This window comes from Protopterus annectens, chromosome 6.part1, assembly GCF_019279795.1.
Source record: "Protopterus annectens isolate FY-2018-M chromosome 6.part1, PAN1.0, whole genome shotgun sequence".
Classification (NCBI taxonomy): Eukaryota; Metazoa; Chordata; order Ceratodontiformes; family Protopteridae; genus Protopterus; species Protopterus annectens.
In genome coordinates, this window is record NC_056738.1 from 255491073 (window position 1) to 255509372 (window position 18300).

The following is an 18300-nucleotide window of genomic DNA, read 5'->3' on the forward strand; positions in this document are numbered from 1 at the left end:
GACTTCAGATAAGTAAGATAAGTAAATGCCAAAAAGGAATGATCCAAGGACTAATTGCTGATGAACTCCACTTGTGACTGGCCTCTTTGTAGAAGTGGACTCCCCAATTCTAACTTTCTGGGTCCTGCCTGCAAGCCATTTGGCTATCCACTGGCTGAAATATGGGTTTGTACCTAACCTCTTGAGTTTGTCAACAATGCCCAAGTGGGGTATTATGTCAAATGCTTTGGTCAGGTCAAGGAAGGCAGTATGAAGCATTTTGTCCTCCTCCATTGCTTTAATGACTTTCTCAAAGAAGTCCACCAGACTGAGCAGGCATGACCTGCCCTTGACGAAAAAAAAACTGGGTTGGATCCAGTGTCTGGAGGTTTACTATATCATTGTCGATGTCAATTTCCATGATAATTCTTTCCATAGCTTTGTATATACGGCTAGTGAAACTTATGGGTCTGTAGTTTCCAGGGTCTTTAGTTGACCTACCTTTGTGCAGACGGATGACTGTTGCTGTTCTTCATTCATGAGGCACAATGCCTATTTGAAGGCTACAGTTAAATAGCAATTCTAGAGGGCCTGACAAGTCATGTTTCATGCTATTTAGAACAAATATTATGATATTGTCTGGGAGCATTAAGGACCTGTTCTCTAATGAAAGCAGGGGGAGTTATATTTGATGGTATTTCCTGAGGGAAGGTTGAGGGATAGAGAGATGTAAAGTTGGAGCTGAATTTATTGGCCGGTAGGTTTACTATATCTTTTGGCTCAGTATAGGTTGCTCCATTTACAATTGTCCTTTATTTGCCCTCTGAGTTGTTTATTTAGTTTGATGGCAGTGCTTTTATCCTGCTGGGTGCAGTACATCCTAATTTTTTGCGTCTTTTTTTGTGGTACACCAGTGGTACTGGGAGGTATGGAGAGAGACTGGAGTGCCATTTTACTGACTGACACCTATGGGATAAGTAGCTTTTGAACAATAGAAGGGTGGGCTGAGAGTGACCTCATGAGGACATTTGAAGTGAAGTTTGCTGTGACAAATGGTGTCAAACTGTAACCTAGAATTTCATTTGTCCAATTGCTTTGATATTTGCCATATCCTGTTTGTAAACCAAGCAGCCAATTCTAAATCTTATCAAGATTGTATTAATCCCTAGTTGCTCTAATTTCTTTATCAGTATTTAATGTATGATCCTATCCAAGTCTGAAGGTACATCTACATAAATTACACCACAACATACTTTTTAATTTATAGCTGTTATTATGTTTTATAGAACATCATGTTAAAGGTAGTTATAGGCCTATTTTCAAAATGTGCATGTTGGGGTATGGTTTCAAGTCTCAACTATGCCAATCAGTTCAATAATTTATCCAAGCTAACCGTCTCTTTTTACTTTTTCCTCACACAAGAAAGTAAATTTATGGATGTATGTGACTTTGGGTAGGTCATATTTCCATTTCACTTAAAGATTGTTTTAACAAATGCATGTATCCAATCTTAAGGAATTGCTTTCTACAAAAATTACCGAGTGAATAAGAGATGTAATGGCATTTTGAAGTGTTCTCAAGTCATTGATACTAATTTTATCTCCAACATGTGCTTAACAGGAGTCCAGTTGGTTTAGAAATATATCATCATAATCTAATTGCATTTCTGTATATGAAATTACCTAGATGTGACTATCACATATTACCCTTGCTGTGGAAACAAAATATTTTACATAATATTTTGTAAATACATTTATTGTGGTGTTTTCAATATCCAGTTATTTCCAGTATAGTCATAATTGTGCAGACATCACACACTGTTGTTATACTTTTTTGATCTAGTCACCACTTAGTAGACACTCGCACAAACACCTGGAACCAAGAGTGGACACGGTTGCAATAAAGGCTGTCTTCCGAAATCACAACACCTCCAATACCTCCACCGATATACAAGGCTCAAAACTATAAAAATCCCACCAGTGATAATATGACAAAAACTTTTATTGTACACTAAAATATAACGAATGAACACAATGTAACTGAATAGTATATGAATTAATTTGTGATTGTGATTTTGGAAGACAGCCTTTATTGCAACCATGTCCACTTTTCTGATCTACGTCTTAATCTACACTGCATACATCATGTCATATGTGGTATTATATTACTGTTGCAGTATGACACATATTACCATATTACATATGGTAGCAAATATTATTTACATGCTGTGTTTATTTGCTCATGTTATCCTTTTGCATGAATTGCACCCAGTTTTATATTGGCTGTTGCTATCTTATGTCCATTCAACAATATGATAGATCCTTCCTAATAGGATGTATGTAACATTGTTGTGCCATGCTATCACACTGGCATAATAGCCTTGTGTGTGGCACTTACTGATAAATATTGTACCATGTTGAATGACAGGTGTATATGAGTATGTATCCTTCACATAATGCATAGACATTCACTTGTCCATTAGTGAATATATGAAGGTGATGCTTTCTTTAGCATCACTTAAGACTCTCTTGTCTGTCTGTTTCTTGCATTTTTTTAATAGCTGATCTTTTTTAATAATAGCTCATATTGTGACATGCATACACAGATTTGCATACATGTCCATGTGTATGCATTTGTAATACATATGTACTGCTTTTCATGGATGTACAGGTGAATGACCACATTATGATCGACACACAGCTGCCCTTGTAATATGTGACTGGTTACATACATTTATTCAGTTTTTCTGTGCTGTACTTTTGTTCTCAGGACTGTCCTTTGACCAGTCCTTCACATGTACATTGATGTTCATATGAAGAACATTGACTGTGGCACCTGCTATATAATCTTTGCATGGCAGTATATATTTGTATATGTATCTGATAATCAAAGCACTTTGAGGTGTACCAATGACTCTTGCTGTTTAACTGTTTTACATTACTGCATTTGCATCATTTGGACACAGACATGTTTACAGCCATCACCAATTCACTATGCCCATGTGACATATGTTGGCCATTTGTTTGAATGTAGCTTGCATGCATTTCCAGTGCATCTTACATTGTGAACATAAGCATCTGCAATTTGTTTCTAGTTAGAGCTGCCCTGGTTTATTCTGTGCCTACTTTCTGTTCCTGGCATTTCAACACTGTAGTGGGGCTGTGTTGTCCATCTCCCTTCCCTTTATAGCTCTGGCCTACATGTTAACCACATGGCATGCATTATGTGTATACCTTCCTCTATGTTATCATCATTGTCATGTAGGTGTACTGGTACAATATTACCTTGTGTCACCTTGTTGGGTATCATACCCATGCAAGCCATATGCATGCAAGGTGGTGCCACATGATTTCATTCCATCATTGATCATGTTGTACTTGTGTGTTGAGCGTTACACAGTGATTTTTAGGCTCCTGCAGATGCACAGGCTGGCATTCCTTAACTGTAATTACTCAGATATGTATCCATCATTTGCATTATATTCCATGTCATTGGTGTGTGCATGTGTGATCACGATTCTTTATGCTATTTCATTGCATGTCACACATATACATTGCATACCTGACAACCTATCTGTATTGCCAGTAACATGGCATATGAATCCCATTTCACCTATGTTTGAGTTGTTTACACTTATCTGCGTATTACACAGCTACATTCTTATTTTTTTCTGTGGTACTGCTGTTTGGCACTGTGCTTGGTTGTTCACCTTTCACATGCAGGTTTGGAGGTTCTAGTTTACCCTCCACTTGTCTTCTCCTGTATTTCCTTGCCTGCATTTGCTCATCCTTGCTGTTGCTTAGCTTGCACTGCTAAACTCTTAATGGATGTTTGTATTCAACTTCCACTGTGTACTGTAAAGATTGCACTCCCCATTTAGTGTTCTCAAACACACACCGACCAATGATCATACACTACGCATTCCAGTATGACTGTCATATAGTTTGCAACATCTCAGCAATAATTTGCACATTGGTTCAGATATATTTTTGCTTTCCACCATGGCTGGTATGCGTCCTACCCTGTTTGTCCATTTTTCCTTTACCAGCATTGTATATTCTGTATGTGTGCTATCAGTGTACCTTATCTCTCCTTTATGTCTATTTACAACCTTTGTCTGTCATGCCTTGTGATATTTGTTATATGTTTAGACATGTTTTTTTACCCTCCTCCTTATTTTGTGTCTTTCTCATTCCTTCTATTTTCTAAAAGAAAACAATGGGGCTTATTCCCATCAAAAAAAAAAAAAAAAGTTCATGTCCCTCTGCCTCTCCTTCAGACCTTTATATTCCATCATGCTTCTGGTGTGTCCCTCTTTTTCTTCACCCATACACACATCTGTTTTTCTATGACCCTATTTCTTTCAGTGTGTGCATTACTTGTATTCCCCACTCATGTCCTGCACTCATTGTAAGCTACTGTTAGCTTTGGTGAAAGTGACTGGGATTGTCTTTTGCCTTATTTTATTAAATTATTTATTGGACATTTTGCAGATTTCATTGGATTCTGCTAATTATGATGAGTGTATTTATATATGTCAGTTTACAAATTATGATGATGCATGTGTTTGCGGATATTTGATACTTTCCATACAGACTGATGCACATTTCTATTCCTTTAGTAATTTCCACTTATTACTATAAGTTCCACTGACAAGCCGCTGTGGTGCAGTGGTAGCTTTGTTGCCTCACAGCAAGAGATTCTCCCGTTCGATTCTCGGCTGGAGTGCCTTCTGTATGGAGTCTGCATGTCCTCCCCGTGGTGGAGTAGCATTTGAAAGACATGCGTGAATGGGCATGCCTTCATTGAAGTTTGGGCGTCGAGCAGGCACCTCGGCACCGTAAAAATCTACTGCCAGTCATTAGTGGACCAGAGTTCTACTGTGGCAACCCCTTACCGGGAAAAGCAGAAAGAAAAACAACAACTATAAGTTCCACTGAACTTGTATAATTTCTGTAAATATGTATTGGTAATGTATATATCTATATATATGTATATATCATGACTGCTTCAGATTACAATGATGTTGTTGGTCAAGTCTGCTTTTCTACATAAACTGTGACATATTTGAGTATTACTTGTTACAGGCAATTTGTGTGTGGAACTTAGGTGCATGCTGCCGGATTCCATGAACTTTATGTAATTTGATCCATTATTTGTGTGATTGTTTTCTCTTGCCCAAAAAGCAAAAGTGATATTGAGTGCACTTTTAACATAGTTTATATGGTATATTTATGTGTGCTGCATTTGCTGAATGAGAAAAGAGAAGAGAATGTTTGATATGTAAGCTGCACATCTGTAATATCCTAAGATTTTGCAATTCATTCTAAAATGGGAAAAAAATAGGAAATCATAAACTTTACAAAATGTCATTTATTCTAGCAATGTTGTATATGGAAGTACATCGAGGACTGACACTGACTGTAAATAAATACGTTCTGGATAATATAATGATAGACTATAGGGCTAATCTAGTACTCCTAAATGTGGTGAGAAAAATATCCAAGTACATTTTTAAGCCCATTTTTAACTATGATTAAGCAAACTTCCTAAACAAAGAAGGGTTTTTATCACATGATCAAGTGTACATTTACACAATGTAGGGTATTTATTATAATTCTGCTAACTTGAGACCTAAACAGGTAAATACAGAGAAAATGTCCTATTGCTAAGTCACTAAATAATTCAAAGCATTTTATGCATTTGCAGTTGTGACCGAGAAAAGAATTAAGTTTAAATATGTTAATTAAATATTCTAGATTTGACTCTGGGATGAAAATCCAAAAGGCTAACTATATGATTTGTACAGCTTTATAGCATTTAGACTGTGACATCCTAATTTAAATTAAATTTAGGATGCTAAAACACGTTTAGTATGTTAAAAAAATAATCTAAAGGAAGCATATTTATTTTACAGAAGGGTTCCAACAATGGAGGGGTCAAAGGAAATTTTATAGAAATTTTTATTTTTAAATGGCAATTACTAATTTTCATTCTTTCTTAATAATAATAAGTTTATGCAGAAATAAGCATAGTGCTGTCTGTGATAATATAGAATTGATTATAATCAAAAGGATTTCAAACGAAGTGGAATTATGCTAAACTTTGTGGAATATAACAAAAAAGATTTCAAAAGTAGGGGGAATACACAAAACATATAGACATCCTTGCAAAAGGTGATAAAAGTAAGTCACTGATAAATCAGAATATATTTTCATATCTGCAGAATAAGTGCAAGCTGTAAATACTATACCTAAATTGCAAGCAGATTGGCTTGCAAATTAGCTTGTACATTTTCATGGTGATTTTTCTTACAAAACACAGCAAAATTGGAGCATGTCAGCATTTGCCTGGCAGTTTATGTGATATGCCATTTCATTAAAAATGTTTCACAGAAAATTATTTTACCAATAATGAAAAATTCCAATTTCTCTACTGTTATGCAACCTATGAGTAGGTATATCTAAGTTCTGGGCTGATGGGCTGCGCAAAAAAAAAAAAGATTTAGTTCTTTCGTGGAAAATTCTTTCAATTAACCATTTTTGGAGTTTTGCCTTTCAAAAAAGTGGTGCCAATTACATTGGCTGGTAAATTTGCAATTGGGCATGTAATATTTTACATTTGATTTAGCATTATGTTAAAGAGACTATGAAAGTATGAAATCTCAGTGAAGATGAACTGAAAAGAAATGAGTGAGTAATAGAAGAATTTGTATACATAATGGAAAGGAGTGTGTTATTACAAAAAATGTCATGCATGTACTCACCTGCTATAGCTTAGGCAAAGAATCATTCTTGTTCAACCTAGATTGACAGATTTGTCTTCAAATAATTTGACCAGTTTAACAGAACAGACATTGTTATGAGGTCTGGTACCTCAATAATATTTAGTCTAATGATAAGATGATAATTTTTCTAATCTTCTATTATTACGTTTAGAAGCCAGAGTTACAATTTTTAATCCTCAATGTCATGAACATGGCACTGGTAAGTAATGGAGTATATATATAATAAACTGAGACATACATTCACTAAAGAAGGAAATATGAATTCTGAAAAATATTTTTGAAAATACAAAACTTCAACATGGTTTATCAGCAATATGCAGTGCCAAAGAGATCATCTGCAATGTCTATGCAGGTAACCCAGGACATTTTCATGACTTATACATACGGCACACCTGTGAATTGTACACAAGGATTTCTAGGGGTGACCTTCCACAAGGGCATCTACTGGGGAATGCAGGTTATGCACTGCAACCTTTGCTCATGACACCCATCAGAAAATCATGCAACCCCCCCTGAGCAAGGACACAATGATGCCCACATTTAAAATGGGAATTTAATTGAAAGTGTATTTGGCTTGTTCATATCAAGGTTCCAGTCCCTAGATACATCAGAAGATGCCCTACAGAATGACCCAGAAAGCTCTGCTGAAATACTCATGTCTCTTCCATATTGCACTATATAATTCTCAGGAAACAGCTTCATAGAGTACAGCTAGAGACATAACCACAGTTTCCAGGACCACAACAGGGCCAGCAGCTCCAGAAGATAAAGATAAGGGTCTGATGGGGAAGCATCAGCAACAGATGTTGCCACAGATGTAGGTTTGCACAATATGCCATGGATGTGGTTAGGAGGCAAAGGACTGCACGCACTGATTACCCAAAGTGAAAACCTAAGAGCCTAAGCACATACAAATAGGAAAACTAATGCTTGCAAAACTGCACAATCTTTTCTTAACCACGTAGTGGTTGTGTTCCATCAGCATTATACACAGACATCTCACAATAACACATCTTGTAGTTGCAGTATTAAGAAGGTAAGTCTGGAACCTCTATAAAATAAAAAGTGGTGTATAACTGATTGCCACCTTATGCACATTCTTATTTGTCCCTAAGGTAGGACACATCTCAGATGTACAGTCATTTCTCCAATTCACTGGATGAAGGCAATACTATGTACACAGATTACCATGACATGGCCAAGGCTTTAGATAAAATATCCCACTCAGGGAGTGTAGGCAAGCTCATTAATTTAGATATATAAACCCTTTTATCACCCACTGGATAGACAACTGTCTCTCTGATAGGTTCCAGGAGGTCAAAATAGGTGAGCCACCTCCAATAGGAGGCCAGTCACTAGTAGAGTCTCCCAGGGCTCATTCTGGGCCCACTCCTTTTGGTATTCTTTTCCCTGAATTAGAAGCAAATGCTGAAGGTTTATGGCTACGTAAGTTTGCAGAAGATTGCAACCTGGGGGTTACCGTCGTTTCCCCTGCAGACGCAGCATTCTTCAAAGAAGGTCTATCAATGACTACAAAGGGTGCCAAAGCCATGGTCTTAAACTCAGAGCTAAGAAATGTATAATTGTACCCATTGAGAAGCCAACCATCTCAGCTAATTACCATGTTGACAATGCACCCCTAAGTCTTGACCCTATACTCAGAGATCTCAGTATGCATGTAGACAATAACCTTACCTCTGACCACCATCTGGCCACAGTGGTGAGGAAATCCTTTTATGTTGCTCAACTTATAAGTAAGGGCATGCCATCTGGCTCCAAAGAGTTCATTATCCCATTGTACTCTGCCCTTATCACACCAGTCATAGAATACAATGCTGTCTTGTATGTATCTGAGCAGGCATATGCAGCAACTACAATGACCACAGAGATTTATTACAAAAGAATACAAGGCATAATAAACCTGACTTATGCAGAGCACCTTAAAGTCCTTTACCTCTGCTCAGTCTGCTGTAGATTGATGTGATCTATGCTTGGCTTACAAGGTGTCTGCAAACCCTACACCTATGAATCTCCTGCATATTTGTAATTAAAAAAGTACCAGAAATACAAGCTCTAGGGATGTGAATTTTATCTGTGACTTATACAGAACATGTTAAAGAGACAGATACATGTCTCAGAGACTGCCACTACTATGGAACAGGCTTTCCATCAATGTGAAGCTGAGTTCATCTATTACCCAGTTTAAGCACAACCTAGACCTGTGAATGGGGAATAGGAAATTTACACCAGGCCTGGCACCCATGTCTCTTGTGGACAGAGGTAGCTTGTAAATGCTTAGCCCTTAGTGTCCCATTTGAATACAGGACATAACTATTCTTTCAGGAAAACTTAGTTAGGCTTAGAATGCTACCCCCCCTCCAGGTCATTAACCTAATAGCAATCTATGAATCTAGGCATCTATGAGTAATAGCTTATGACTGATGTTTGCAATATATAGCAATAGAGTTTGCTCAATATTGTGCATCAAACATTTGTTGACCACTGTATATAAACTAGTGAGAAGGTCAAGGGTAGCATAATTTGCACAAGTATGTCAGTAAACAATACTTAAATATCTGCTTTGACTGTATTACTGAGAATACTAACAGAAATACAATGAGGTTCAACAATTATATAAACAATCATTCACAACTGATTATGAACAATGAATAGAAACATTTCTTCTGCAACACATTTACATTAAAGCAAGCTTCTGAGTAAGAAAGCATTAGCTATCCACTCAGTGCATAAGATATATATAAAAGCTAAAGTCGCAAATAAATTTGTAAAGGGCAGGGCACAGTCAGCATTACTTGCATAGCATTTGAGGGGAGTACAGGATGGCAAGCCTTCCACCAAAGAAGTGAGTGTGTGCAAGTAAAACAAAAATGTATTCCAATTTATTCCCTAAGTATCCAATTCTCAGGGCTAGTAGTAAGATATATATAGCATTCAACAGTTCTGCATAGATAACTTGTGTGTGTGTGTGTGTGTGTGTGTGTGTGTGTGTGTGTGTGTGTGTGTGTGTGTGTGTGTGTGTGATATTATGAACAACTATTTGCTGAATGTGCATGTGTCTGTACAAACAGTGTCAGGTATTCTGCTAGCACTATGTACTTGCATCTTGGACAGGTGTAAGTCATTCATGGTAGACTAGTCAGTTAAGTCTCATTGCTCCCATCCACAAGAGCTACCTCTGCCAGGTGTTGCACTGCTAATTTCATGGTCCTGGATGGAATTTGGAGTGCTACCTGAATGTGAGTAATGCCTGCTGGGTGAGTTCTCATCACAACTACATCCTGAGCCATGACCATTTTGTCAAGCATGTCTGACTGTGAACACAGCAATCATTGATGGAGCAGTGGAAGTAGTGGAATTATGGGAGGGGGATCTTGCATGGCCACATTGAGTAACAATGGATGATGTAACAGCTGTCTGGCCACATAGATGCTGAAATTCCATCAGCAGATTTTCAATTACAGACAGTTTCCAATCCAGTGTATCATTCATCATGTCCAATGTGGCACACATAGAGATTAGACAGTCCTGCATTTTAGAATGCAAAATGTTTACTGCTCAGACTGTCTCTTCTGAGGCCTTGGTGGAATGTACCTGTGTCTTCGTGACCTACTGTCACACCAACATCAATAGGACAGCAAGTCTTCTCTGAGCACCTCTAACAGTCTGCCTATGTGGCACTTCACCCTCACTATGGCTATGGGGAGAACCAACCAGATCTGCATCTGGAGTAACTATACTACCCTGACCAACTGTGTCATCCACAATCTGCCTTATGTCTGAGGTCTTTGTGTCATAGGTGTGTGCAGGCATACTGACTATGTCTGAAATAGGAGCAGTGGATGTTGGAGGCACAACATCAGTGTCAGACTGACCCTCTGCACCCTCAGACTGTGCCTCTTCATCATTGGTGTTATCATCATAGGCTACTGATACTCTGACATCAAGTGGTAGGAGTTTCACAGTGACACTAGCGGGATTACCTATTATAGCAAGTAATCGATACAACAAAGAGAGAAATAGAATAAAAGCTGATCAAATTTATGATATTAAGAAATGTTAATGCAATGAAAACAAATGGCTTTCAGTTACACACACATCACCTTATGCACCTTAATAAGACTAGAAAAGGTGTGTGTACCACATGCAGGTGGTCATGCAAAATGAGAACCAGATGTGCCTACATATTAGAAAGCAAATAGAGGTAATCCAGAAAGCTTAAGTCAGGTCTGGTATTCCACCTGTAATCCAGAGGGTGACAGGACTAACAAGAAATAGAGCAGAAAGGATTAGTCCAGATAAAATCACTTTAGCTAGCAGATATAAGACTTTCTGCCTAATAACCTCCCTCTGGGAGGAATAAAGATGCCCTGCTGAAGTTTCAAGAACACACATCCGTCTAGCTACTTAACTGAATAAACTACTTGAAGCATCAACAAGAGGTCTTTATTCCTTCCACAGGAAGGGCATCACAGAGAGAAAGTATTCTTAGCTCTGCTAGTTAAAGTGACTTTATCTGGACTAATCCTTTGTACTCTGTTATATATAAGAAAGGGAGGTAAAACATGGGTGACAAGCATCACAAAGCAAGGGATGCAAGAAACAGAAAGCAATTCCCTTTACAGCTGCAGGATAAGGCACATCTTGTACAAAAGTTTACTGTCCAGTTGACTCCCCCGTCCCTCCTTTTGTCTCTCCCTCTCTGTCTCGTCTATCTCACCCTTCTCACTGGCTCTGTATATATGCATATAACAGACGACACATGACACACACACACACACACACACACACACACACACACACACACACACACGTATGTATCTACAGTGAGAATTATTTAATTATATTGCATACCTGGAAGTTCTGCAGTCGACACACTTGGGCTGTCTTCCACATCAGTTCCAACTTCAATGATTCTGTCTGAACCCTTTGCTGAGCTGTCTGGATAACTGACAGTGGACAGGAACTGTTCTGTTTCAGCCAATGGAGGTTTGGTAGCAGGACCACCCTCCTGTAACATACATTCCCTGGAAATTGCAGCTGATCATATCACTAGACACATGTCTTGTTTTTGAATATGTATGTCTAAGACTTCCTACTGCATTAACACAATTGACCACCTTCTCCCAGATATGGTCAAGGCAGGACATGTCACCTCTGCCACTCTATATGAGTAATGACCCATGATTATGTAGTGCCTCAATGATCACTTCATTCTCAGCATCACCGTATGGCAGTTTATAGGGTGTGGATATCTTAGATGCCATAGTCCTGTATGAGGGGAAACATAAAAGGAAAAATGCATAAATAACCCAAACTAATTGCTAACAAAACAAAACAAATATCTGTGAGTGTATCCATCCATTGAGCACAAAATAAATGAAAAGTAAGGCTCCATATGAATACATACAACTTAATACACCCCCCGCAGCAAACAAAGGAAAGAATTAAAAAAAATGCTAAGAGGACAAATATTTGTGTAACTCTGTAGTAAATTTAAGCTTTAACAAAAATAATGTACACCTCTCAATTAAAACTGGATAAAACATTTGTGGGATATCCACTTCCATGGAGGACAGCCAGGTAAACAGCACAGGCTTAACACAAATGTGTGTGCTAATAATGTAAAAAAAAAACTTTCCTTGCTACTATGCAATGCAATACTCTTCTGCACTAACTGGTCACCTTCCCAGATTAAACTTTTCATTAATTGGCAAGTAACAGTCTTTAGAAACAATTTAATTGCAAAGAAATAACTGATATACACAGTTAATAAGAAACATGAAAACAGTAAATCAGTATGTGTACTGTGAAATGCAATTAATCAGTAAGGTTAAAATACAGCAATTTGTAAAAACTGCATAATGCCTTTGCAGCAAGTCAACTGTTAAACTAGAAACAAGTTTTGTAAAGCAAGTAGCAGTATCAAGCTCTGTGGATCCAGTCTCTCGTACTATGATACAAGTTCTTTACCTACATAATTAACTTCATACAGTACAGATTCAGCCCTCTCAGCACTATGAATATGCAAATGATATGTCATCTAATTAGTATTCATAAATTCCACAGTCTGGACTAATTGCAGGGCAGGTAATCATGGCATAATGACCTACAAGATTGCATGCACTTACCGTAGTAGCATAAGGCTGAGCATTTAAAAGTGTTACCTGCATTGGTCTTGCAAATGTGAATGATTACTCTGACTATAGAAGCAACCAGGGTTTCACAGTCAGTCATCTTTGATGTACACTAATTGAGAGTGTGTCAGGGGAAAGAGGATTAAAAGAAAGTCTGTAATCACATTGACTGACTTAGGAGTGCAACATTCCTAACATATGTATGAATTCTTTATGACCAAAGTTTCTGCCTCTGAATGAAATTTGACTGCAGTTCCAAGGAAGTACAGTACTCATTAAAACAGATACCAAAAACAATTTGAATCACTTAACAATCTTGTTAGAGACATACAGATACTCATAAAATAAACAGAGGAAAAAAAGAGCTGCAGTGCTGCTAATTTTAATTTATATTGTGTGAGGAAAAATGTGTCTAACTGTTGCCAATATTGCAGTCATCCACATATCTAACTGCAAATTACATAGGACACATTTCAGAACTTGATTCTGTTGCACCTATAATGACAGTTGATACTATGCCACATCTTGAGTATATGTGACCTACTTTTAATTTCTTGACAGTATATGTGTGTGTCTGTGGCAAATACTGATAACAATCTCAAGTGTGTGTTGTGAATGCCATGGTGTCATGAGACTCAAACCTAGAGGCACTGATGTTTGTGAGAGCATACTAATGTTTAAGGGACATGTTGCAAGGCAACAAAGTTGATTAAACTTCAGAAGTGTACATTTTGACAAACTGTTTCATAATGGTTCTTCTAAGTAATTTTTTTTATTTTCTCTCCATCATTTGTAAGCCATTTGGCATTGCACACTCTGGACTGGCAGTGATCCCTAGCAATGAACAAGAGTTGACTTTCTAATGAAAAAAGTGAACAATTTTAATTTTAGCCCAACTTCTGTAGTGAAAATGAGCCTGTCACCGATGCACATCTATCAGCACACTGGATAGCACTCATTGAATAAAATATGATGATTACGTAACTTTCTCTGTAGCACAAGGGGTTAATGTAGGAAGCTTAAAGATGATGCACGGTTCAATTCAAGTATGCAGATAATTGTACAGAAGGGAGGTATGAATACATACTGGCAAACATTAAGTTATATCATTGTGCTGTCTGAAACTCAACTATTCTAAGTATTGCTAGCAACATGTAAGTTGTTGTCTGTCGTCTTTGCAATTATTTGGCATTACCTAACATTTTCATTATGTGTGTCATAAATTAAAGTTCTGGTGTGACAAGGAGATGAAAGAAAGATGAATATGTCACTGTAATGCAATTCTTGCTCCGGTCATTGCTAGATATACCTTTGAGTAATTTCATGTAATGCCTTTTACATTTGCATTCTATTTGGCAAAGCATAAATACAGCACACTTCCCAAGGAAAAAAAATGAAAATTTTAATTTGGGCTGTCTCCTGTAGCACAAACAAGACTGGCAATAGTGTGTAGCTGTCAACACACTGGATAGTGCTCATTGAATAAATTTAATTTGTCAGGTAACTTTTATTATGGCACTCAGTGTAAGTAGAGTAATATTTGAAAATGAAGGAAAGGGATGCGAGGTTCAAATCCAGTTTGCAGATACTTTTACAGAATGCCATTTTCACTACATTTTGATTAGGTATGTAACAATAAATGCAAATGAGTATCATAACTATGTTTATTGTAACAAACATATTGTTATTGCTTGCTATAAAAGCCCAATATAATGTGGGTATATTATGTTAATATGAAAATGACATTTAATTTCCACTGCACTTACATAGATATGCTGTGCACAGTGATATTGTTATAGTTATTAGGAGTTATCACATGTCATCAGTTTGTGTTTAGGATAGTATATCTTGTGATGTATGTATGTAACATAACCCACCATGTATTACTAAAGTCATGCAACCGCATGCATATGCAATGTATTTACATGCACAAATATTGTATTTTAGACAGAAGTGCATTCCCATGGCTAAGTAAAGTCATAGGTATATAAGCATCTCTTAAGTATATCTCCATTCATTTTTAAATTAGTAAATCTCTATCTATGGTGTTAAAAAGTAAGGTTTTCTGTGGCACTGGAATTTGGTAAGCACAGTTTAACTTTTTTATCCTTTTTTGTTTCTATGGGTTCTAATCCCAGGTGATACTACTCAATCGTATTAAGTCCAAACAGCTCAATATGTTAGACATCATATCCTCCAAGCAAACATGTTTATAGCAAATACCATAAAGTATTTCTGTGTTTAACACTGAAACATGTGTCAATAGTTTGAGCGCCACACATGGTGAAATCTCACTGCCATATTTTAAACCTTCTGTACTGTTTGATGTAATTGTGCCAATATGTCTGGTGAGCCATTGTTGTGCTTTCAATTGCACAAATGCAGTCGATAAAGCTGTGTGATTTTGTACACAAGCTCTTTTATACGATATCTGAATTGGACACCAATTCAGACACATATTTCTAGCTTAGTAAGCAAACAGATATACCCTAAAAGAGTATAAATTTCAACCAAAAACAAAAATAAAAATGCCACAAGAATGCCATCACAGAACCTCGTTTAATAAGTTAAAAACACAACACTAAGTGCTTTCACTCTTTAATACATACAGGGGATCAGTAGAGTCATCTGTATGTATTAAAGAGCAAAAGCACTTAGTCTTGTGTTTTTAACTTATTAAATGAGGTTCCATGATGGCACTCTTGTTGTGACATATTTCTAGCTTACCTTCTGCAGACATGGCTGGCGAGGTTGAGGATGGTGTTCCATTAGGGCACAAAGGCAGGGTGAGGAGTCCAACATTTTTATGGCACTCCTCATGAAGTGCTACAGCTGGAGGCTACAGCTGGGGTATTATACCAGGCCTCAGTCTAAGGCTGAGGCAATGAGTATATCAGCTTAATTGTGTGTGTGTGTGTGTGTGTTGGTTCAATACCAAGAATTAGACTTTAGTTTTTTTACAGGAAAATATTTATAAGATATTGACTGCAAAAGTGCATGACATTGACAATATTTTTTTTGCAAATGCAATTATCAAATTTGAAAGCAGATATCTGATATGGATAGTAAAATACATTTTTCTATTTTTCATATAATACCATAGTTAGTGATTGATTTTAATGCCTTCACATTATAACTGGATGTGTCAAATGTGCACTTATGTATCTTTCATTATAGTTTATGCATTGAAATAAAAAAAACTAAGGTGATATGTCATTGATCTAATTCTCTCTTTTTTGTCCCCCCCAACTTTCTCTCTCTCTCTCTTTAGATATATGTATATATATATATATATATATATATATATATATATATACATACACACACACACATATATATATATATATATATATATATATATATATGTATATATATATATAGAGTCTACTTCAAATAAATGAAAGACCACTAACCAGAAAACAACATTACCACAATGACATCAACGAAACCTGAGTTAAATGAATGACCACAATGCTGAATGATTTAACAGGGTACGTATCCAGATGGCCAACAAGCTGAAATTTGCCCTTTTCCCCTCTGCAGTGTGATCCCGGATTTGATATTTCATTAGGGGGATGGATTTGAGGTAGTGTGGTGTATTTTGTTTGTAGATGGTGGCAGAAATAGCTGATTTCCACCAGCAATAACATTGCTTGCCCCCTCATATGTTTCATAATACACCTGTATCATACATATAAGTACTGAAGAACTGCAACTGTTATGATAAATGTGTAAATCATGACACCTGAAATATGACCATAATACATATGTGTTCTGTCTCCCATCAGATTCAGGCATGGTTGTATGTGCATATTGCTTACTTATGTGGAGGTTGGCATGAAGCATCATATAGGACTGCTAATTCCCATTCTACGTTCAGCACCTTATGATGTGATATTGCTATCAGTCATGCAAATGAGTTTGCCACCCTTGAGCTTCATAGAAAAAAATTAAAAAGAAAATAAACAAAAAATTGATATGAATAGGTTGTCCAGCTTTTGTATATGTTAATGAAAGTTTGAAACCGAGGTGTCTGGTTTTCAGAGTGATGTGGACTCAGTTATTTCAGTCAGCTAATGTATGTCTGCACTCTAATGGTTACACTTGCAACTTTGTCACAATGGAGTGTAACCTTCTCACACATAATCCATCACTGTTATTCAAAAGTACACTGTGATATTTCAGAAGCGTCCGTTTGTATTGTCAATGCACATTCTGCAAGCATGAGACAAGACAACTGCCAGACCCAATAAATAGTTATTATTAGCATGCAAACATCCTTGTGTGAACTGTAATGAATGCTTCTTTGACAATCTACTGTTTTACAACTGTGGTTGTCATTGACACCCCATACCATGAAACAGTTACATGTCACTCACAGTAATGCAATGTACATGAATGACAGTATATAGATGTTGCAGGGAATTATGTAATTACATTGGACAAGTACAGTGCTATTATGTTGGCCTGTCCAGACATGCATTTGTCCCAAAACATGTGATGCATGGTAGCTGTTGTTCAAAACAGTGAAGTGTTAATATTTACAAAGGTGCATTTTCACATTGTTAAAGTCAGACTTCTCTTTTGGTGGTTGAAATTCATACTGTGTATTGTAGATGTTGTATCTAGTTAGGCAGGTGGTTTGTATTTGACAGTGGTGAACTTGTGTGTGTGTGTGTGTGTGTGTGTGAGTGTGTGTGTGTGTGCGTGTGTGTGCATGTCTGTGCGTGTGTGTGTGCGTGTGTGTGTGTGTGTGTGTGTGTGTGTGTGTGTGTGTGTGTGTGTGCGTGCGTGCGTGCATGGGTTTGTGGTGCTAGTGACTGGTAGGTAAAGTCTCAGCAACAGATGAGTTGCTTCCACTTCCATTCAGGAGAGGAATTTAACTTTGGACACAGCTCTCTCTATACTTTAACCCCTTTCTGACACAACCACTTCTGCAACACTCTGATGTGATTATCCTTTCATAAGTGTACTTTCTCACTATAAAAATAAGACTTCTCCTGTGGTGCTTGCAGTTAGTAGTGTGTTTTCTAGATTCTGTAACTATGTGTAGATGGTTTGCATCCAACATTGCTTAAACAGTGTGACTGTGTGCACTGGCATGTACAATTGAATCTGTGACAAGAACCCTTATGTATACTTCCACTTAGGAGCTATATTTTTACAGGCAGAGAGCTACCCTATAAATTTCCATTGCCCCAAGCAATACTCAGTTTTGGAAACACAATGCATACATTATGAATTCAAAAATGAACTTCATCACAGTTGTAGTATGAGTTATCTTGTGGCACTGGCTATTGCTAGTGTGTTCTCTAGACTGCATACGTACAGAGGGAGGAGGTTAAAATCCAGCTATCATTGACTATTGTGACTGTATGT